The sequence below is a fragment of the Castor canadensis genome, chromosome 8 (genome assembly GCF_047511655.1).
Source record: "Castor canadensis chromosome 8, mCasCan1.hap1v2, whole genome shotgun sequence".
NCBI lineage: Eukaryota > Metazoa > Chordata > Mammalia > Rodentia > Castoridae > Castor > Castor canadensis.
The window spans coordinates 92,727,543-92,750,878 of NC_133393.1; the positions used below are offsets into that span (position 1 = coordinate 92,727,543).

At 34.0% G+C, this 23,336-nt stretch overlaps 2 pseudogenes; one reads left to right on the top strand and one right to left on the bottom strand.

The window, feature by feature from the left end:
* Positions 1 to 989: 989 nt before the first annotated feature.
* On the bottom strand, positions 990 to 1,926 carry LOC109674381 (olfactory receptor 6C74-like; annotated as a pseudogene).
* A 7,239-nt stretch (positions 1,927 to 9,165) lies between these two features.
* Positions 9,166 to 21,535, top strand: LOC141425923 (olfactory receptor 6C65-like; annotated as a pseudogene).
* The last annotated feature ends 1,801 nt before the right edge of the window (positions 21,536 to 23,336 follow it).

Below are 23,336 nucleotides of genomic sequence, written 5' to 3' on the forward strand. Positions count from 1 at the left end.
CCTTCCTTGTTACCAAAATCTGAGGATAGGTTGCTTGTTTTGTTTGTAACAAAGGAGACTGATAGCCAGCTATCATTCTTGTATGTGAAAGAGTGATGTTTTTGCTCATGATCGTGTATCTCCAATAAATGTGGCCATGGTCTTTTAAAAAAGCCTAAAAGTGCATGTTTTGTGGAGAGCAGTGGAGGTGATCCATGGGAGTTTGGTAGAATACATGTACGTATAAGATTGAGAGGATAGATATTGATAATACGCTGTGTGGATGGTCCTGTTTCTTCATTGATTTCTTTAGTTCAGAAATTCAAATGAACAGAGGGGATAGTGGAATGTGTCACACACACACACACACACACACACATATGTTGCATAAATATTCTTTATATCATTCTGCCATACAAGTATATAACTTTACATATTTGGTTGAGATCAAAGAATAGCAAGGAAGAAATATTTTAAAATATAATACAATACGTATGAGAAAAGAAGAAAGAAAACATGGAAAATAATTGCCATTATTTATAATTACATTAAAAATAATCAGAAAAAAAGAAGAAAGGAAAGTAGGCAGAAAGGAAAAACAGTTTGTAGAAATACAATATTTTAATAAATTATTAACATTATAGGCCATAAGAAAGAAATTTTTCCTAGAAATTCTCAAATACAATGCTAATATTTGAAGAGTTCAGGACAAATCTGGAGGTATGGGGTTTTCAAAGTAAATTCACAGTGGACTATTTTGAGGATGAAAAAATCAGTGAATTAAGTTAAAAGAAGGAAGTTATACCTGCCCTGCATAAGAGAATATCATAGAGGTAAGCAATATCATTAAAAGGATAAAAACCCAGGAGGAGATTCAATGACTATATGGGTGGCTTTAGTTATTATAGTTTACTATAATATAAAAATAACAAATATATATGAAAAACAGTCACTAATATATGGGTATAATTTTCAATATTTTTAGTAGTATATTTCTATAAAAGCCAAAGTTAGTATTTAAAAGTAGTAAAAGTACATTTTTTTACTATATCCTTTAGGGCTTGTTTCACTCGCTTATTTCTTATGGTATATATAAAAGGATTTAGAACAGGTGCAATTGAAGTAGTGAGTACTGCTACTCCCTTGTTTATATATACCCTTTCCTCAGCAGCAGGCTTGATGTACATAAAAATAGAGCTGCCATAGGAGATGGAGACAACAATCATGTGGGAAGAGCAGGTAGAAAAGGCCTTCTTCCTCTGCTGGGCAGAAGGGATCTTCAGAATTGTTCTTATGATGTTTGCATAAGAGAACAGTACCAGTGTCAAGGTACTCAGGAGTGTAATGATGGCTAAAATAAAATTTGACAGGTCTATGACTGTTGTGTCCATGCAGGAGAGTTTCAGAACAGGAGAATAGTCACAGAAAAAGTGCTCAATAATGGCACCACAGTATTCCAACCCCAGACCTATGATAAGTCCAGGAGAGATAGTTAACAGCGCATTCATATAATAGGCAGCAACCAGCTGGATACAGACTCTACTGCTCATAATGTTTGTATAATGAATGGGTTTGCAGATGGCCACATAGCGGTCATAGGACATGGCAGCCACAAGAAAAACTTGATACACCAAAGAAAATGGCAAGAAACAATTGTGTCAGACAGGCTTCAAGGGAAATCATTTTGTTCATAGTCACTATGCTAACCAAGAATCAGGGGATGCAGACAGATGTCAATGAGATTTCTAAGAAGGAAAAATTCCAAAGGAAGAAATACATGGGTGTTTTGAGGTGGGAATCCAACAAGATGAGAAGCAGAATGATGAGATTTCCAGTGTTACTCAATAAGTATGTTAGAAACAGAAAAATTAAAATTACAATTTGCCACTTTGAGTCCTCTGTTAGTCCTAGAAGAATAAATGTTGTCACAATTGTGTGGTTTCTCATAATTAAATTCTGTTTAGATTCCATCAGACCTGGGAAAAAATAGAGAATCTTTGTTTAAAATGATTTTTGAGTGTAGGTTTTGAGAGAAATGAATAGAGTAACTCAATTGAATGCTTTTTTCCCCCTTCTATAGTTTTTAACTATTTTATCTAGGGTTCAGAACCCCAGGCTCAGCACTACTGATTTCATCTCTTTTTCTGGATACTCATTTCCCTAATTCTCTTTTCAGATTTTTTTACATTGGAAAAGAATGACTTTATCATTTTCAGTTATAAGTTACCTCTACATTTCTCTACACTTTGTCCAAGATTGGGAGACACAACTCCTTCAACCTTACTGACACCACAGGAAAACGTTTCTAGTTGAGCTTGGTCCATCACTTTATTGTTAAAGCAGTTTTGTACTTAGTTTCTTCCAGGAACATGTATGTTGTTTACAGACCTCTACAGTTTTAGAAGATTAGTTAATTAGCAATGAATTTTCACAATTAATCTTTTTTAAATTGTTACTTTCTGATGATGTACATCTGTTTAGTTTTGGGGCTCTTTGATGCTGTCATTTAGAAATTTCCAAAAGAAAAAATACATTTATGAATCTTACACCCAATACTAAATTAACCTCAAAATTAAGATACAAATATCAAGCTGAAATTTTATGTGGGATTCAGAATTTGTTTACTCAATTTTTCTGCCAGTTATAATTCATGAGTAGCTTTATCAATGTAAGAATAATTTACATTCAGTATTATACTCAAATTAAAGTACCCAATTTCATACTAAGTAAAAAGGAGTATGCACTAGTCAATTTTTAATAAGAACTATTGAAAATTATTGTTTATAGTTCTGTGCTATTTTACAAATACAGCCACTCTTGTTTGAATCTTTAATCATGATGGACACAAATGTTTTCTTTGTTTCTCTGATTCTGAATTTAATTAACTTAATCTTATGGTCATCTATTCTTAACAGAATAGATTACATAACAATTTCTTTGTATATCAAACATCAAAACACCAAAAATACTTACTTTCCAGGAATTCCACAAAGGTTTTCCAGCTGATTGCATTGTGAAACTTTTTTTCTTGAGTATTAACCAAAAACACAAAATGATTTTTAAAAAAAGGTGTATAATTGTTTAACCCATATTTGTCTTTGCCTCATCACTTTAACAGAGACCTTTCTTGTTCACACTGAATTCCATAGATATTTAAATAATAAACATTTGTGGTTTCTCCTATTTCCTCTCTTTCCCTCTCTCTCTTTCTCCCTCTCCAACCAGCATACATGTGACATTTATAAATTTCCCTAAAAATAAAATGATTTTGTCTGGGTTCAGCCTAACTTAAAATCTGGAAATCAAAGTTATTTCTTAGTATCAAAATGTTGTTTTATTATTTTTGTTTCTTATTTCTTTTTAAAAGTATTTTAGTCACTAATTTTTTCTAGTCACTAATTTTTTTTAGTCACTCATTCTTTCTTCGCTAAAAATTGTTGTTTCCAATAACCATAGGTTAGCTTTATTCTTTAACAATAAGGAGTGTTTTTACTCACAGCTGATATGAAATATTGAGGATTCTTGTGGGAAAAGGCACTAATTGACTATTTTCATCGTTACCTCTTAAAACAAAATAACAAGGCTAATTAAGACTCTAATTATGGTGTTTATTAGGAAGTCTGAAATGTTGATGTCAGAATGGAATCTGTCTAATTCCTATAATAGGATTCAGATGTTATATAAGAAAATTTTAGGCTTCTAAAAGTGTCTGAACTAAGGGAGCTCTTTCATTCTCCAACAGAGGAAGAATTAAGAAAGGAACTTTGAAGCTCTAAGAAAACTAGGAATAGAAGGAAAGTTCCTCAACATTATAAAAGCTATATATGACAAACCTACAGCCAGCATTATACTTAATGGAGAAAAACTGAAAGCATTACCTCTAAAATCAGGAACCAGACAAGGATGCCCACTGTCTCCACTCCTATTCAACATAGTACTGGAATTCCTAGCCAGAGCAATTAGGCAAGAAGAAGGAATAAAAGGAATACAAATAGGTAAAGAAATTGTCAAAATATCCCTATTTGCAGACGACATGATCCTATACCTTAAAAACCCAAAAAACTCTACTCAGAAGCTTCTAGACATCATCAATAGCTATAGCAAGGTAGCAGGATATAAAATCAACATAGAAAAATCATTAGCATTTCTATACACTACCAATGAGCAAACTGAAAAAGAATGTATGAAAACAATTCCATTTACAATATCCTCAAAAAAAAATCAAATACCTAGGTGTAAACCTAACAAAAGATATGAAAGACCTCTACAAGGAAAACTATACACTTCTGAAGAAAGAGATTGAGGAAGACTATAGAAAGTGGAGAGATCTCCCATGCTCATGGATTGGTAGAATCAACATAGTAAAAATGTCGATACACCCCAAAGTAATCTACATGTTTAATGCAATTCCCATCAAAATTCCAATGATATTCATTAAAGAGATTGAAAAATCTACTGTTAAATTTATATGGAAACACAAGAGGCCACGAATAGCCAAGGCAATACTCAGTCAAAACAACAATGCAGGAGGTATCACAATACCTGACTTCAAACTATATTACAAAGCAATAACAATAAAAACAGCATGGTACTGGCACAAAAACAGACATGAAGACGAGTGGAACAGAATAGAGGACCCAGATATGAAGCCACACAACTATAACCAACTTATCTTTGATAAAGGAGCTAAAAATATACGATGGAGAAGTAGCAGCCTCATCAACAAAAACTGCTGGGAAAACTGGTTAGCAGTCTGCAAAAAACTGAAACTAGATCCATGTATACCACCCTATACCAACATTAACTCAAAATGGATCAAGGATTTTAATATCAGACCCCATACTCTTAAGTTGATAGAGGAAAGAGTAGGAAATACTCTGGAGTTAGTAGGTATAGGTAAGAACTTTCTCAATGAAACCCCAGCAGCACAGCAACTAAGAGATAGCATAGATAAATGGGACCTCATAAAACTAAAAAGCTTCTGTTCATCAAAAGAAATGGCCTCTAAACTGAAGAGAACACCCACAGAGTGCGAGAAAATATTTTCCAACTATACATCAGACAAAGGACTGATAACCAGAATATACAGGGAACTTAAAAAACTAAATTCTCCCAAAACTAATGAACCAATAAAGAAATGGGTACGTGAACTAAACAGAACTTTCTCAAAAGAAGAAATTCAAATGGCCAGAAAACACATGAAAAAATGCTCACCATCTCTAGCAATAAAGGAAATGCAAATTAAAACCACGCTAAGATTCCACCTTACCCCTGTTAGAATAGCCATCATCAGCAACACCACCAACAACAGGTGTTGGTGAGGATGTGGGGAAAAAGGAACCCTCTTACACTGTTGGTGGGAATGTAGACTAGTACAACCACTCTGGAAAAAAATTTGGAGGCTACTTAAAAAGCTAGACATCTATCTACCATTTAATCCAGTAATACCACTCTTGGGGATATACCCAAAAGACTGTTACTCCAGAGGCACCTGCACACCCATGTTTATTGCGGCACTTTTCTCAATAGCCAAGTTATGGAAACAGCCAAGATGCCCCATCACTGACAAATGGATTAAGAAAATGTGGTATCTATACACAATAGAATTTTATGTAGCCATGAAGAAGAATGAAATGTTATCATTCGCAGGTAAATGGATGGAATTGGAGAACATCATTCTGAGTGAGGTTAGCCTGGCCCAAAAGACCAAAAATTGTATGTTCTCCCTCATATGTGGACATTAGATCAAGGGCAAACACAACAAGGGGATTGGACTATGAGCACATGATAAAAGCGAGAGCACACAAGGGAGGGGTGAGGATAGGTAAGACACCTAAAAAACTAGCTAGCATTTGTTGCCCTCAATGCAGAGAAATTAAGCAGATACCTCAAAAGCAACTGAGACCAATAGGAAAAGGGGAACAGGTACTAGAGAAAAGGTTAGTTCAAGAAGAACTAACCTAGAAGGTAACACCCACGCACAGGAAATCAACGTGAGTCAATGCCCTGTATAGCTATCCTTATCTCAACCAGCAAAAACCCTTGTTCCTTCCTGTTATTGCTTATACTCTCTCTACAACAAAATTAGAAATAAGGGCAAAATAGTTTCTGCTGGGTATTGGGGTGGGAGAGGGAAGGGGTGGCGTGGGTGGTAAGGGAGGGGGTGGGGGCAGGGGGGAGAAATGAACCAAGCCTTGTATGCACATATGAATAATAAAAGAAAAAGGAAAAAAAAAAAGGAAAGGAACTTTGACATCTATCTTGACAATATTGTTTACAACCCTTAATTCAATATGCAAAAATTGACTCATAATATTTGTTTTATTTATTTATTCAAAGCATGAATATTTGTATACTACTAACATGGCCAGGAAGCAGTAGTATACCTGATATTTAGATGATCTTATAATAGATGCAATTAAATAAAATCTTTTACAAGAATAAAAAGCTAGACTTCTGGATACATGTTCTCTAAACCATGGACATGATTTACTCTTGCACTAAATATAATGCAAGATCACAGGAAAATCAGAAAAGTAAATGATTTCTGTGTCTTTATTATTATTATTATTATTATTATTAAGAAAGCTATAGTAGATGAGTAAAATTTAATGAAAAAAAACAAAAACTTTAATTGATCACAAAGAAACCAGAGAGGATTTTTACAGATTGATATTGTAAGAAGTACTTAAAGTACTTTTGCTGAAAAAGCCTGACTCCTTACTTCAACATATGAACTGACTAAAAACAGGAGAAAAGCTTGGCATCTCTGAGTCCATTTCATACCCATTGCCCTTTGCTCTGAGACATTCTCTCCTGACAAGGGACTGAAACTACCCCTAAGGAACAGTGGAACCTTTTAGGACAGACAACCCCCTGCCAAATAAGAACAATTACCTACAATAATGAAGAAGCACCGTGGAGCAGGAATAATCATCTCATGGATACCAGATTGCTCCCTGCAAGTGATGATGGTGATAACAAATTCTCTGGGAAACTTCTCCAGAATCCTCAGATTGAGATAAGGGTCAACCAGAACACACCTGTGACTAGGATTCTTTGAATATACAGACCTTTTGCCCCCTGCCCCTAATTCTTTGTCTATTTAAAGCTAAAACTTATGTCTGTATCCCAAAGATGGCTGAAGATGGGCTGAGTTATTACTTTGCCTCTTCCCATGGCATGTTCCAAGCAGTATAATAAAACTTATTTCTCTTCCCTTCATCATGCTTCTTTATTTGGTGTATAGGAGCAAGTGGATAGACCTGGCATATGAAATTCCAGGAGTTCAGGATTTTGATCCTTAGGCCCAAAATTCTGTTTTTAGTATCAGTGATTGATTAAGATATATATATATATATATATATATATATATATATATGTATACACACACAAACACATATGAGAATGTGTATATATATACATATATGCATATATATATGTAGTATGGCAAAGTATTTTCTTTATGGAGAGTTGATTATATTTTAGAAAATGCCTATAATTTAATATTTAACAAAAAAGAAAATATTTCACTTTTTGTGAGTTAATGTATTCTCTTTATATGGAACTTAAAATGGTAAAGAAAAATGAAATAAATGATAAGGTTGATAATTGAAGCAACTCTATTATGACTGATGTAAAATACATTGACTTATTTTGGGCCCTGAAATATAGTAAATTGCTTCATCACAAATGGAGGAATATAGTAGCCTCTACATCATTCTCTTTCCTAATTAACTCTCAACAATTGCTGCTGTTATTTAAGTTATATTAAACTGTATTAAATTGAGTCTTGGTTGCAACACAGTCTAGCCATTATGTATTTGACATATTTGGAGAAGGAAAAATGATTTTTGTCTGCAGCTATTGAAATATTGATGCTGTTTGTGAACAAGCACACCATAGGAAATCATCACAGCTGTGGGTTTAGCTAAGTTGTACAGCTCTTGCCTTGTAGGCAAGAGGTCTTAGAGGTTTGATACCCAGGACTGCAGAACATATTTTTAAAAAAGAAATAAAAAGAAAAAGAAGAAAGAAAGAAAGAAAAAGAAAATCTTCTATAATATAACAATGATGCTTTCATAGACAATTACAGAAAAACAGCTTAGTAGGAACTATTATTGTGTTTCTCTTGCCTGTTACTTTATTTTATGGTGCTCTTTATAGTTTAAACCTCATTTTGTAAGATATTAAGGTAAAATTTTCATTGAAGTACAAGAGGAATAAATGTTTCCCAAAGAACAAAGTTATAACTTGCTTTTCCCTTTACTGAAGATAATGAATTGAACTTGTATTTCATTGTCTGAGAGATAGTGATTTGTATTTGGAAAGACTATGTTCTTTTCAGAGTTGCTTTATTTGAGATTTTATATGGGTAGCTAGGCATGAGTGACTCATGCCTGTAATCCTAGTTAGTTGGGACGCTGAGATCAGGGCAATCACTGTTGGAGGCCAGCCTGGACAAATAGTTCAAGAGACACCCATCTCCAAAATAACCAGTGTAAAATGGGCTGGAGGTATGGTAGATAGCCTGCTTTGCAAGTGTGAAGCCATGAGTTCAAACTCCAGTCCCATCAAAAAAAAAAAAGATTTTGTTTTTTACTATTGTAAGAGACAAAGGAATAGCCTTTACTGTTCACCATTCATTAGATAAATGATTTCTTTTCTGCCATCTTTCCAGCTGAAGATATGCAGGGGAAAATTAATTTTTCATGATCTAATTTCCTTTATAAAAATGATCATTTACTTAATTCAATTTTTCCACACATCTAAAAACAATAATATTGTAAAGGAGGGTAAATAAGAATACCCACAATGCAAGCCTTCAGCATAAAAATAAAACACAAAAATCATCCCCAATTGTATACGAAAGTAAGGAGTAATCTAAGAATCCTGTGAAGTTTAACAGTTTTCTATACCGTATAACAAATTACCACAAACAACATCTTAAAAGGGCACACTTTGTATTGTCTCACAGTGTCTGTATGTAAGAAACCTGGATGTTTTGCAACACTGCAATTAGGGTTTCATGAGGGTGGAATCCTTCTGAGGCTCAACTGGGGGTGATGGGTCCACTTCTAAGATTGTCCTAAGGTTTTCAGGTTGTTGACAGAATTACATTTGCTATGGTTGTGGAATTTTAGAAAGCTTCTCCAGAGCTAGCAATGGATATAGACACTCTCGAACATGTTAACTCTAGCAAGAGTCTGTGTATGTAACACAAACACAAGCGTGAGAACACACCATCTTTGCCATTCTATATTGGTTAGAAGCAGGGTAAAGACTGGCAAACTCATGGAGAAGAGATTGTGTAAGGGCATGAAGACCAAAGATGAGGGATCATGGAGACTCAAATTCTATTTGCCATGTTGTAAAAAAGAAATATTTTCTTACAAGCTTAATGTAAATGTAAGGTGTAAAAAGTTTGTGCCCAAAACGTACTAAACATGACATTTACAAAGAAGAGGGAAAAGGTACCTTATTTTTTGGTTTAAATCTACTGTCAGTCAGGTGTGGTGGATTACACCTATAATCCCAGGTATTTGGGAGATAGAGATTGGAAGAATCCTGGTCAGTCCAGGCAAAAAGTTAGCAAGATTCCATCTCAACAAGAAAAGGAACTGGGTGTGGTGTCATGCTCCTGTCCTCCTCGCTATGTGCAAGTGTAAGTAAGAGGATCACGGTTCAGGCCTACTCTCCTGAAAACACAGAAGAAAAAGCTCTGAGAATGTGGCTCAAGTGGTAGTGGTAGAGTGCCTACCTAGCAAGTGTGAGCCCCTGACCTCAGCCCTAGTACCAGCAAAAAACGGAAAAAATAAACTGTTCTTGATTGAAAATTCTCTTAAAAGAAGACAGTAAACCTAGGGTACCACATTTTTCAACTTATCCCCATAGATTTCCCTGAGGAGGCAAGTCCAGATGGATAGAAGAACACTTTTAAGGATAAAATTAATTCAAATTCAGCATCCATACCAAACATAATGTAATGAAACAATTCAATAGCTTTTAGATACTGTAACAGACTCCAGGTGCCCAATAGGAAAGTCAGACAGCAACAATAGCATGAGCACTTTTCCTGCTTTATTTCTAATGTGAACAAAACAACAAATAAGGAGATTTTTTCTAGATACCAATTTTATGAGTTTTATGTTTATAGTATATAGATTCTCAATTTTATTGCATCTTGATTATGTACCTATTTTATAACTATGTTTTGCTTAAAATAAATACTCAATTTTTTTATTATCAAATAAAACATTTGAATGGGACATTTCATGTCCTGGTGGACCTTTCTTTATTTTCAGTTTTTGTGTTTATATGAAAATACTGTTCATATTACACTGGCAGACATTTGGTTCAAGTTAAAATATATTAGAAATATGAAATATGAAATAACTAGACTCTTATTTCCTCACTGTTTTTTGCAGTATACACTTTTCTGACATTTAATGCTATTAAATCATTTCTTAAAACTGCCTAATTAAAATTATGCATTTGATCATTAGGTTGTGCTCATCAATACCATCTCTACCCAGAAACAGTTTAATGCAGCTTTCCTATATCGTCCGTGTCTGTTTTGAACAACTATATGCTCATTTTGAAAAGCATATGTAAGTTTCCTAACCAGAAGGCGCATATGCTCACTGTTTTCACAGTGCCAGGTCCTGTTTTAGCCTTGATTTCATGGTACAGCATGGGCCACATGGTCTGGCATTCCCATGATTCTGTTAATTAGAACCCTGGGATCCATTATGCTAATGACCTATCTCAAGTTAAACTGTAAAGTACCCAAATCTGGGGTCACATTTTTAATCTGTTCTCTCTAAATTCTCAAATGCTAAGTAGTTATTTTAAGAAAAATGTAATATTTTGCTAATTCACTGAACTAAAGTGGCTGATCATTCCCAAAGAACTTTAGGTCTACTCAGAAAACTGATTTTTCACCTTTTTTTGTGCCATAGAATGTCTTATTGGAGTTTATTTTAGGCCATGATTACATTCTAACCTCATAAATCATGTTTTCTCCTTGAAAATTGCTAGAGAGCCATTTAAAATAGTAATTGGAATGATAATTTGAAACAATTATCCATCAAGTAATCATTCTTTCATCAATCTTTCTCTGCTTCAGGCAAAACCTAACATTAGAGGTGACATTCTATATTCCCTCAATACCTAATGACTCCCAAGGGAACCTGATTAGTGTGTTGCCAAAATTAATTGTGTTGTAGGTGAAGAGATTTCTTTGGGATAAAAGAGTTCTGGAAAACCTGTGTCATTAAACAATGTCAGAAAAATCATGAAACACCTGGCATTTAAATCCTCCCTCAACATTTTTGGAAGTATGTCGATTGGCTATTTCTATACCAGTTGGATTTTGGATTAAGAAATGGATGGTTTATGTAAAAAACTTTTAAAAATAATTTAGTGGCTATACAAAAGTGAGTTAATTTGATAAAAGATATAAAATGCTCTAAGCTTTATCTATCTAAAACATCATTTATCTATTATTGCAGATAAAAGAAAACTAAGTTTAAACAACGATTTGACCAACGTAAAAGTGAGTCTATTTATTCTGGGTCCATTATTACCTATCTTTCTGAAACATAGTGAAATGTACTATGAAGGCATTTTGCCAATTCTTGCATTACATTTTCTGCTTAGGTCTTCCTGAATTTGTTACAAGTGAGTTCAGAAATGTACAACACCCAACTCAGGAAGAAGTTAGGCAGGACTTTCTTAGCTAAACCTCAGTGGTATTGCTCAGTGCAGACATAAGAGACACAGGACACATTGCTCCTTCCAGTGTCATCTGCATGGTTCCTAATGCCTCGCACTTTAATTTTGTTTCTTAAAACAGATTACAATTCTGGTTCACTCAAGAATCACCAACGTGGATTTTCTCTTACTAGTACTTCAGTGGTAGATCATGCTACACAACTCAGGAACATGTTGAGTATCTACCTCACCAAGACTCCAAAATCTCCATTTTATTAGCACACATTACTACAGGTGTCAATATCAGTCAAGATTAGCTCAGGCCTTACAGATAAAACAAAGCCCTGAATCCTGAGGCCAGTACTAATCAGGGTCACATAGACATTTTTTGAATTATCATTTCACTAAATCATAAATAAAATAAAATTGATGTTGAATTTGAGTTAAGTTCTGGAAATGGTATAGTAGGAAACAAACATGGATGCTATCCTGTTGTCATGTACTACTTATTGTGACCTTAGGCAAGTGACACACCGCTCTGAATGCTCATCTGCAAAATTAGTCTCTAAAATAGAGCCCATTAGGAGGATTGCTGGGGATAGAGTAAAGCTTATATAGACTTTTTTATAATAACAAAAAGAAGAGAAAGTAGGAGAGTAGGAGAATAAAATTAATTATAGTTTATCGTATATGATTTATTACCATTGTTATTATTATTGTTTTTATCTTCCTCACATCTTTCCTTTCCCTGTCATATCTTTGAAAAAGAAGGAAGTTATCAAATTATTCTTTTTCAAAGCAGAGCTGCTTGATAAAATTGTCATGCTATAACTTTCTGAAATAATATATTTAGTCAGTGGGATTAACCTGATTTATTTTATATTATATTTGAGAAGTCAAGTTTAAATTTTTTACGATGATCCTGTTCATTAATAAAGGCTGACATTGTACTTGTGTTAACTTCAATCAGAAAAATGTTAACAGTGCCAATTTTACATAATGGCAAAGTGCAGATGAAGTTGGCTGAATTTCCTATAAAAAAATAGTTTCTATGAACATATCAAGAATCATTTTCAAAAAAATTGACTTATGACCCAAAAATAAGCTTTTCAATCAAAAAATTATAGCTTTATTTATGGTTAAGTTTTCAAAATTACTATGCATGTCTTCTGACAAGTTTTTAATCCTCCTCAAGTACAATGAAGCTAAGTACTGATTATCATTACCCATTTTTATAACTTAAAATATCTCTTCTGGGTGTTAACGCACTAATTGAAAATACGTGACAGAGAACTGTCAAAGCTGAGATTATAGCATGTTTTTTTTTTTTAATGTGGTAAAACACAGATTAATCTTCTCCCTGTCAACAAATTCTAAAATGAGCCCTCAATTCTGATGGACAACTGTTTTGTCACATGTTGCTGAATGCATCTAGGAAAGGTTTTTCTGCAAAATAAGAACACTACCAGTGCATTTGTAGTCATTTTGCACATTGGCATTCTTCTTTTTTACTTGCAGACCTGTCAGAATTCAGAGCTTAGCCATTCCAAATAAGAGCTCAATTAGAGAATTTATTCTTCTGGGACTTACAGATAACCCAGAGATACAAGTTATGATATTCTTCTTTTTGTTGATCAAGTACTTATTGCATGTAAGTGGAAACATGATCATCATTATGCTAACACAGTCCATTGTTCATTTGAAAGCTCTTACGTACTGTACTTCTTTCTCAGGAATTTCTCTTTCTTAGAAATTTCATTTACAACAGCCTGCACTCCTAAATTTTTGATCAGCATTGCTACAGGGGACACAACCACTTCCTAAAATGCTTGCATGGCACAAGTATTTTTTTTAATCCTTCTGGGATCCCCAGAGTTTTTTCTTCTGGCTGTCATGTCCTATGATCGCTATGTGGCTATCTGCAAACCTCTGCATTACACAACTATCATGAGCAACAGAGTCTGCTATCATCTTTTAATCAGCTCCTGGCTAGCTGATCATTCCCCCCACCCCCAGTGATTATGGGCCTCCAGCTGAATTTCTGTGACTCCAACATTATTGATTACTTCACCTGTGATTCTTCTCCTATGCTGATGATTGCTTGCACAGACACAAGGTTTCTAGAGCTCATGGCACTTTTCTTAGCAGTATTCACACTTAGGTTAACTTTGGCCTTGGTGGTTCTCTCCTACACACTCATCCTTGGAACAATTCTAAAGATCCCTTCCAGCCAGCAAAGGAAAAAGGCCTTTTCTACTTGTTCTTCCCATATGATTGTGGTGTCCATTTCCTATGGAAGTTGCATTTTTATGTATGTAAAAACATCTGCAAAAGAAGGTGTGGCTCTAAGCAAAGGAGTAGCAGTACTCAATACCTCTGTGGCTCCCATGCTGAATCAATTTATTTACTCCTCAAGGAACCAGCAGGTAAAACAGGCCCTTAAGGACTCCACCAAAAGAATGGTATCAGTAGACAAGCACTAGTCATTCTGAAATGTATAGCTGAGATCACAAATAACTTTCTAGGCAATAGATATTCATAAAGGAATAAAGTACTCACAGAGTCAAACAATAGCAGAGCTTGCTTCTAGTGATAAGATACTCACATTAAACAGCCAACATATCAGAAAAACAAATTACCTGCTAATTTAATCTTTAGTAAGTGAAAAATGGTATTGCTAAAAGGAAATACAATAGAAGGGGTGGTGAGTAGAGTTCAAATTGGTCAAAGATTTCACAGTCATGTTAACGCTCCTTTAAAATTTTTTTCTACATTCAAATGTATTTTCCTATAGTTTTCACTTCTCTCTTTTTCTGTACTTTGATCAGTCTATGTCAAGCATTTTGATAGTGTGTGGTGTATCTATAAAACAAATGGGTGGTATTTGCTTTTAAAAGATACACAGTAAGCTCTATATAGCTTATTCACATTCTACCTGAAAATAAATGATCCTAAAGAAATTTCACATCAACTCATTTTTGGAGGGAATCTAATTTGAAATCTTACAAATCTGTGCTTCTGATAATTTTAAAGAAAGGGCTGTTTCTACTTTTCTATTCTCCTGAAGGAGATATTCAGAATTTCCACAAAGAAAGATAATGGAGAAACAATGGCCTTCTGTGAAAATGAGGTATTTCAAGCTATCCTAAACAACAAAAAAGATTTGTTGATGCCTGGAGCAGTTGGAAAAAATTATCTTCTCCAATGATGTGCTTTAAGTCAAGTTACTTGAAATGACTGTTTTTATATGAAATGTACTAACTCTGAATTTTGGCATATCATATTATCATAAATTTTCACTATCAAATAGGCAGAAATGAAGATCACAAAAATTCAGCCCATGAAGTTGCTGCAAATCATGCAGGATTTATACAACCTGTCTATCATGCATATAGTGATTTGAGAACAAAGTTGTTGGTGTCCAAATAAGTAAAGTTAGTTCAAAGACAAATCTTATACCTATGATGTTTTAAAATAGTTACTGTAAGTAGTGCACTATTCAATTAATAGATCTGAAAATACTAAGAATAGATGTGAAATTCAGAACCCTCAAGTTAAGAAAACACAAAAGTTATGGAAAACCACAAAAGATATGTGAAAAACAATGAAAGTAAGAAGAACACTACTAAAACAATAAAATTGTGTAATTATGTGATACAAAGGTAATAAGGTGCTATATGCAAAAATATAAAAAAAATTAGGAAAACTTAATAATTAGCAAGTATTCATAGAGCAGCAGATAAACCGAATGAATATTTTTAACATTGAAATGAATTACGAAAAATACAGTTCTAAGCCATGCCTCCAAAATATTCATGATTTTATTAATATTTTAAAATTTACATGCACAAACAATTCACTTGAAGTACATATTTTGTGAACTCTAAAATGATTGCAAAAATGATTCACTTAGTAATGTACTAAAATATCCATCAGATATATGTATCTACCCTGTATACAATCCTACTATAATGGTTCAATACTTTAAAAAAGATACTATCTAGGTCAGAATGAGAAACACAAACATATTTGATTATTAGGAAACTTTCAGATAAAAGTTATTATCATGTTGTCTTTAAAATAGGTTAGACAAGAAAAATACTTAAAATATCTTAGTATATATTAATATTTGCCATGAATCATAACTGAAAAGTAGGAAAAAAATCTCTTAATTGAAATGGATAAGAAAGTAATCATGCCAGGACTATAAAAAAATATTAAATGAAAAACTGAAATTTTATTGAGAGGAAATATATCATTTATAGAAATGAAAAAAAATAACAATGCCACACTCTCCACTGTGTATTCATTAGTACAGAGACTTTCACTTTAGGTCATTTAGTGGATGCTAAAACACACAAAACAGAAGCAAACTCTACAAATATTCAAAATGAGAAGACAAATATGCTTTTTTCTCTGATATTTTCTATGAATGCCTCCCAGATAATTTTATTTTTGAGTAGTAGTTACTTTATTCATCTTCATTACATATAGTATACTCTTGTACAAGTATCCCACAATTTGTTTATCCATTCTCTCTTTGTGGACATTTTTTTAAAATCTATTATCACATTATTGTCACACTGTAGGTACATTGAGACATTTACAAAAGTTCTTCCAAATATCAGAGTTGAATTCACCCCATCCATCATTCTCTTTACCTATACTCCCACCCCAGTTAACTTTAGAAATCAGCAAAAATGATATGGTATACTTATAAGAAGTTGGAGTTGTAAATAAATGGAAAGAAATATGTGCTCTTGGATTGGAAGAATTCATATTATTAAATATTCATATTACTTAAGTAAACTATGTATACAATGCACCCCTGTCAAAATCCAAATGCCATTTTTTCAAAGACATAAAAAATCCTTAAATTAGTAATGGACCACAAAAGACCTTAAAACACCAAACCAATTATGAAAAGAACAAAGCATGATTTGAAACTATATTATAGCACTGCAGTAATTAAAACTGTATGGTACTGGAATTAGAAAGACATACAGAGCAATGACACAGAATACGGAGCCTTGAAACAAACCATGTATATATGGTCAACTAATCTTTGATAAGGTCACCACCTTTGCTGGCCTTACAATACAGAAGGCATAATCTCTTCAGTAAATAGTGTTTGGAACACGGGATATTCACATGCAAGTGAATGAAATTGTGTCCTCATTTTATACCATTTATAAAACTTAACTTGAAATGGATAAACAATTTAAACATAAGACCCAAAACACTAACACATCTAAATAGAGAAAAAAAATGTCCTTGACATTGGTCTTAACAATGATTAGTTCTTGATAGGACACCAAAAGCACATGCTATAAAAATAAAAATAAATAAATATGAATACATTCAACTAAAAGCTTTCTGCATGGCAAAGAAAATAATCAACATAATGAAAAGGCAAGTACAGAATGGAAGAAAATACAAACATATATCAGATAAGGGGTTAATATGAGGAACTCCTACAACTCAATAGAAAAATAGAACAATTTATTAAATGGAAAATGTCCATAACAGACATTTTTATAAACAAGACATACAAATGGCTAAAAAGCATATGGAATGTATCTCAACCTCATTACCCATTGAAGAAATGCAATTAACAAACATAGTGAGATAGCACTTTGTTTTTGTGAAAATGGCAATCATGAAACATAAGAGTTGTGACAAGTATTGGTGGGAGTGATGAGAAAAGGGAACCTATTGCCTCCTGGTTTCTTTTTTTTTTAAATTATGATGTGCATTTTTTATTTATGCTACTAACCATAGGAAAAGCCAGCAAGTTGAAGATAAAAAAAGAGGAGAAAAATCTTTTGAAAAGTTGTTTCTCTCTTATTAAATAGAAACAGTTTCCATCTTCAAAGGGAGCAGAACTTCAATGTATTTTACATGCCCCACTATGCTTAACCTGGCCAGCTCTGCTGCTGGTGGACAACAGCAACACAAGAATGCCCTGCACCTAACTCCATGTCCAAAACCAGGTATGTGTCACCTGGTCCTACTTTATGCACTTCTGTATACTTTATTTACTTCTGTATGGACTGAACTTCAAACAGCTGCCCTGAGACTTTAGGGAGAAATGGTTGCAGCTCAGACATCTACAGTTATACCTGAGAATTTTAGTAGCCCCTACTGCTTGAGACTGAAGGACAAACATCATCAAGGAATAAGACTTTCCCTTTCATCAGGCAGTTCTCCTCTGAGAGGGAATACTTACTGAGCATCCAGTATGTTAGGTACAAAGATAAGGAATGGCCTATCTGAGCCTCTTGCACCTAACAGGGTAAGATAACAAAACAGAGACCAAAATAACATGGAAAAAAGAGGTAAGTTAAGGTTGCTGGAAAGGTTTAAGAGGGTCTTTGAGATCAAAGAAAGGAGGAATGTAATAGGGAGACAGAAAAGGCATTGGAGCGATGATAGAAGGATGTCTAGAATTTCTTCATAAGAAAATTTCTGCATATGTAAATTTTTGTGAAACCCTGAGACATTCTGGAGGATGTTCATGGGAAAGACATTCTAGGTGGCCATGGCTTGGTGTATCCATCGGGGGGTAGGCAGAATAGAAGTTGGTAAAATAGCTTGAATAGCCTTAAATTAGGGCTGAGCAAGATAGAAACTCAGGAGACTGGCTGAAGTCTAGGGGTAAATGGCTTTGGATTTCATAAACTCAGAGGCCCATAGAATTGGAAGAGATTTTCAAAGGATCTGGTCCAAGAACTGCTCTTCCCATGGCAGACTCTCTCCTGCGACCATGGCAGACATCACTCACTATCCTGGTACTTTCTTCTTCTAAGCCAGAAGGAAGGTTACAGTGATTCTCAACAAAGCAAACACCTGCTTATTTCTAATGAGAAATTAGTGATAGGTTCATTGATGATTTCTTGTAGTTAGTGAGTCACTTTTCTGTCTGTTGCTCTCAAAATTCTCTTTGGTTTTGACTTTCAACAGTTTGATTATAATGTGTCTTGATGTGGTTTGCCTTGAGTTTATCCTGCTTGGAATTTGTTTAGCTTCATGGGTTTATCTTACATCAAAAACTGCCTGCACCCAGACCTGCATTTGACAGCTCTGTGCCTCTAATAGCTCTGCCCTTGTGGCTCATAGAACTTCTTTTCTGGCTCCCTACAGAGACTTTCCCTCCTTTTGGAACTTCTTCCTTCATCTGTGTCAGTTCTGAGTTTGGGCTTCCAGCACAGCCCTCTGAATCCTGCAGCCTCTTTAACCCTGTCTTAGCACTTCCTATATATTGTTATTGTACAAAGCATAATTGTGATCTGAGAGTTAATATTAGTAACTAAAACTGGAATAAAAGAACCTTTGTGGCCAATGGCTTAGGCTATCAAGTGACATCAGTAGTACTGGTGAATTAACACCAACAAAATTGGCATACCTTGTGAATTTGTTGTTATTTAATAAATTCTGACCTTGTGAAAAGAAAAAAAAAACAATTGGGAGGTTTTCAGCCTCTCAGATATCATTTCTGCCTCATTCTTTCTTAGTTCTACAGATGAGATTCACACAATGCTTATGTTGATCTGTTTGGAAATGGTAACAAACATAAATGTGAAATTTGAGTTGATTCCAATTTTAAATGAACACTAATGGCTTAGCTGAATTTATTCCCTATGTAAGCTTCAGTTGTAAAACCTTATTACAGTTGTGTCCTGTGATTTCAGCATGGCTTTGTAGGTTGTTTTATCAGGTACTTGTTCACAGACCTCTGCCTTATTTTGCCTTTCATATTTTAAGCTGATTTCCTCCTGATTTTAAGGGTAATGCATGTAGCATATGAAAAGGAAGATCAAAGGATAATAGATACCAAGCTAACATCTTGCTGGATAAATTCTTCAGTATTTTCCTGGGACCTATGTCATATAACAACCAATTAAAATATGAATTTTGAAATTGATCTTCTGTATCAATTCATTAGTGCCCAATTCCTGTTTATCCCAAAAGACATTAAGAATTTATTTGCCTTAAAGAATATTTCTGAAATTATGTGTAGCAAAACACATGAAAAGTGATATTTTTACTTTCTTCCTAGGGAAGGATAATGTAGATGGTTGGGCTATTCTGTTCAAATAATTATAATTTTTTTATTTTATATGAGTAAAACTGCCATCTAAAATGGTGTAATATCTCAGAATTCTAGATGTTGGACAATGTTGGAGCTTTCCCAAGAAGAAGATATTTCACTGGGTGTTTTGAGATGAAACCTCAAGGGGTTTGTGAGGGAATTTGCAGTTTTATGGGAGTAGAGAAAAAAATTTATTTCTCCATCTCCCACTGACCCACTGCTTGACATGATTTAAGTGAATTGAGCACACTATTCTGTGTTCAACGTTTCACTTCTACCACCCATAGTTTGATAATAGGTGAGTATTTTCAAGTCATTTTCCTATTATCTTTCATCTTCTTTTCTCTGATGCAGTGGATTTCATATCTCTTTTTGTTTCATATACACATAGATAATAACTACACACAATCGACTTGGGATCCGTGGGTATATGGTCCTAAGAAGACAACCATCGAAGAAAAACCATGAATTCTCAGGATGCATAGAGTTCCGTGCTGTGCTGCAGATGCTTGACTCATTTTTCCCATAATGCCACTCACCTTTTGCTAAAGAGATGCTGCCTGTCAATAAATCTAAGCTTTTTCACTTTATCATTTAAATTAAGTGTATTATGCTCCCTTTTTGTTTGGAAGGATTACAATAATGTTTTACTTTGCTTTGGGGGGGGCACCATTTACTTTTTGGGAGGCATATTTTCACAAATTAAAGGCAAGGAAACACTTGACAGATCACATATGATTTAAACATGACTTATGGTAATGAGGGACTGAAGCTTTGCATCAACTCAGCTACTTTGTCTGCTGTGTGCTTGTGAACGTAAAGTTTTTGCTTTATAAATTTCTTTCGATGCTTTTATCTATTATTTTTTGACCATGCTTGGTCAAAATTGCATGTACTAAATCCATGAATAAGGTGGGATTACTGTATATATTTTAGGTTAATTTGATAAATGGAAACTTGAAAATATATTATGACAATTTCTAGAAATTAGCTGAAATATGTGTGCCATTGTTCCCCTAATATTTGTGCATTGTGCACTGATAAATTAGAAAGACCAGGTTCATGTTAATGGCATGGATATCCAAGGTAGTTCTGAGTAACACGTAAAGTGTGTTTTGTAGATGTGATTGTAATATATGAGCATAAGTTTATAATATTTAAGTATTTTCTGACCATGCTGTTTGATGCCAAAGTAGATTTTTAAAAATAGTTTAGTAATTTTTTATCAATCAAGAAAAACACTACACTAATTGAATTGTAACAGAAAGACTCTTTGTTTTAAATCAAGAATGAAGGTGGGGATTCATTGTAATAAGTAGAAATAAAATGTACAATGAACTGAAAGAAATGGGATGCTGCTTACTTATACCATTATTAAATGTTCAAAATAAAAAAAATTAGTGGCCTGGAGCGTATGAGCTTTGTTTTAGCTTTGTTCACTCTTATGACCACTTTGACATTAATTCTCTCCTACACTTACATACTCAGAACAATTATGACAATCCCCTCAGCTCAACAAAGAAAAAAGGCCTTCTCAACCTGTTCCTCACATATGATTGTTGTCTCCATCTCCTATAGAAGCTGCATCTTCATGTATGTGAAAACATCAGCAAAGGAAGGAGCAGCTATGCTCAATACCTCGTTGCTCCTATGCTGAATCCATTTATTTATACTCTAAGGAATCAGCAGGTGGAACAAGCATTTAAGGATGTTGTGAGAAGGATACTTGCCTCAAAAACACTGATTTGAATACGATTTATTACTGAAACATGCACTCAATTTTAATAAGAAGACCAATAAACAAAACATTTCCCTGTGTTAATTTTATTAATTTATGGATGTATATGTATATACTTTCTTTCATGTGTCTGTGTGCATATGTGCCTGTGTTTGGGTAGTATATGTAGGCCCCATTTTATCTTCTTCTTGGTTATGAGGCAGGCTAGACTTAGGAAAAGGTTGAGACTCTTAAAACATATGAATATTGTATTTCAGGTTAAACATTCTTCTCTTTCTCTGAGCCTTCTTTTCAATAGTAAATGTGTACAGATTATTCACACACTGTTGTGGTGACAACTCAAACCATAACAGCACAGCCCAGGGACCACCCATGCCCCTTCTCACTCATTATCATTGGTGGTTAGGAATCACCAGGTTCTTCCTTTCCTATAAATTAACATAGATTTTTAAAAACACCTAGAAAGAGAAAAGACTCTCTCTCTACTTCCATCTTCCACATGATCCCACTATGGCCTTTTGTAACTTTTTTCCCTACCCTTCAGGAAACTCCATTAACTCTCATACCACACCCTTGTGTCCCGAGTGGATGTTCCCATGTGGCCACAAAGAACTTGGAAATCTGATCAGAATCTGCTCACCTGCTGAAAGCAGTTCCAGAAATTGAGTATACTCTGTTTTTAATGGTATTACCATTTTTTAATGATGCATAGAGAAAGCCAGACAATGGGATATAGGAATAATCAAGGACAAACAGTAAATAAAAGTTAAACAAGGTAGAAAGAAAGATGTTAATTTTTATATTAAACATGAAAGTTAATTTACAGCTTATTTATAACCTACACAAAATTAAGAAATTGAACTTATGTCTGTGGACATTATAACAGATCAGTAAGGATATAAATATTTTAGCTAGCTATTGTTTGTAAAACAGGTTATTACATTTATTATTATTGTAATTATTATACTTAGTTATAAGGGTTTAAATAAGAAAAACATATAACTGACTTTTTAAAGAACAATTTCATGAGTGTAGAACTTTTCTAGTTATAATTATTACTTATAATTATTACATAATTATTACTTAAAGTGGGGCAATGGCAAATAATCACATTTTTGTAAATCATTCCTAAAAAGAGCACATATTTGACTGGGAAATGACACTCTAGGAACATTGCCTTCCCTAAGTTAGGGAGGTAGACATTTATATCTATACAGTGTTCTCACTAAAGATATTGTTTTATCTCTTTTATCAGTAGTCCCAGTCTAATCTTGATAAGATTTGCTTGTAGTATGATCTGAGATAACATTGGTTGCCAAATAAGCATTTAAAAAAATGAAAAAATGATTTAATAGATTGAAAATGTAATGAAGACTTGAGAGATCAAGGAAATTTCCATTTAGCTTAGGAGCTAGAGAGAGTGATTGATGTACCCATTACTAACTTTTGCTATTAATCCCTCTTACATGCTTCTCTTGCTTCCTGTTTTTAACATATCATAATGTCACTCATTACTGCTTTGCTTCTTTGTTCCACAGAGCAGATAGTCTTATATCACTTAATAAATTGTACTCTTTCCTGTAGACGCCAACTCACTCATTTTAAGTAGTTCAGTACTTTTTGTTTTTAAATTTAGCAGCTCTATTGAGGCATATTTTTTTCTTTTATTGTTGTGCTGGGTGGGAGTACATTGTGGCATTTGCACAAATTCTGACAATGTATCAAATACAGCATACTTGAATTCACCCCCTCTACTGGTCTCCTTTATCCTCCCTTCCCCCTAGACCCTGATTCCTGGAATAGTTTCAACAG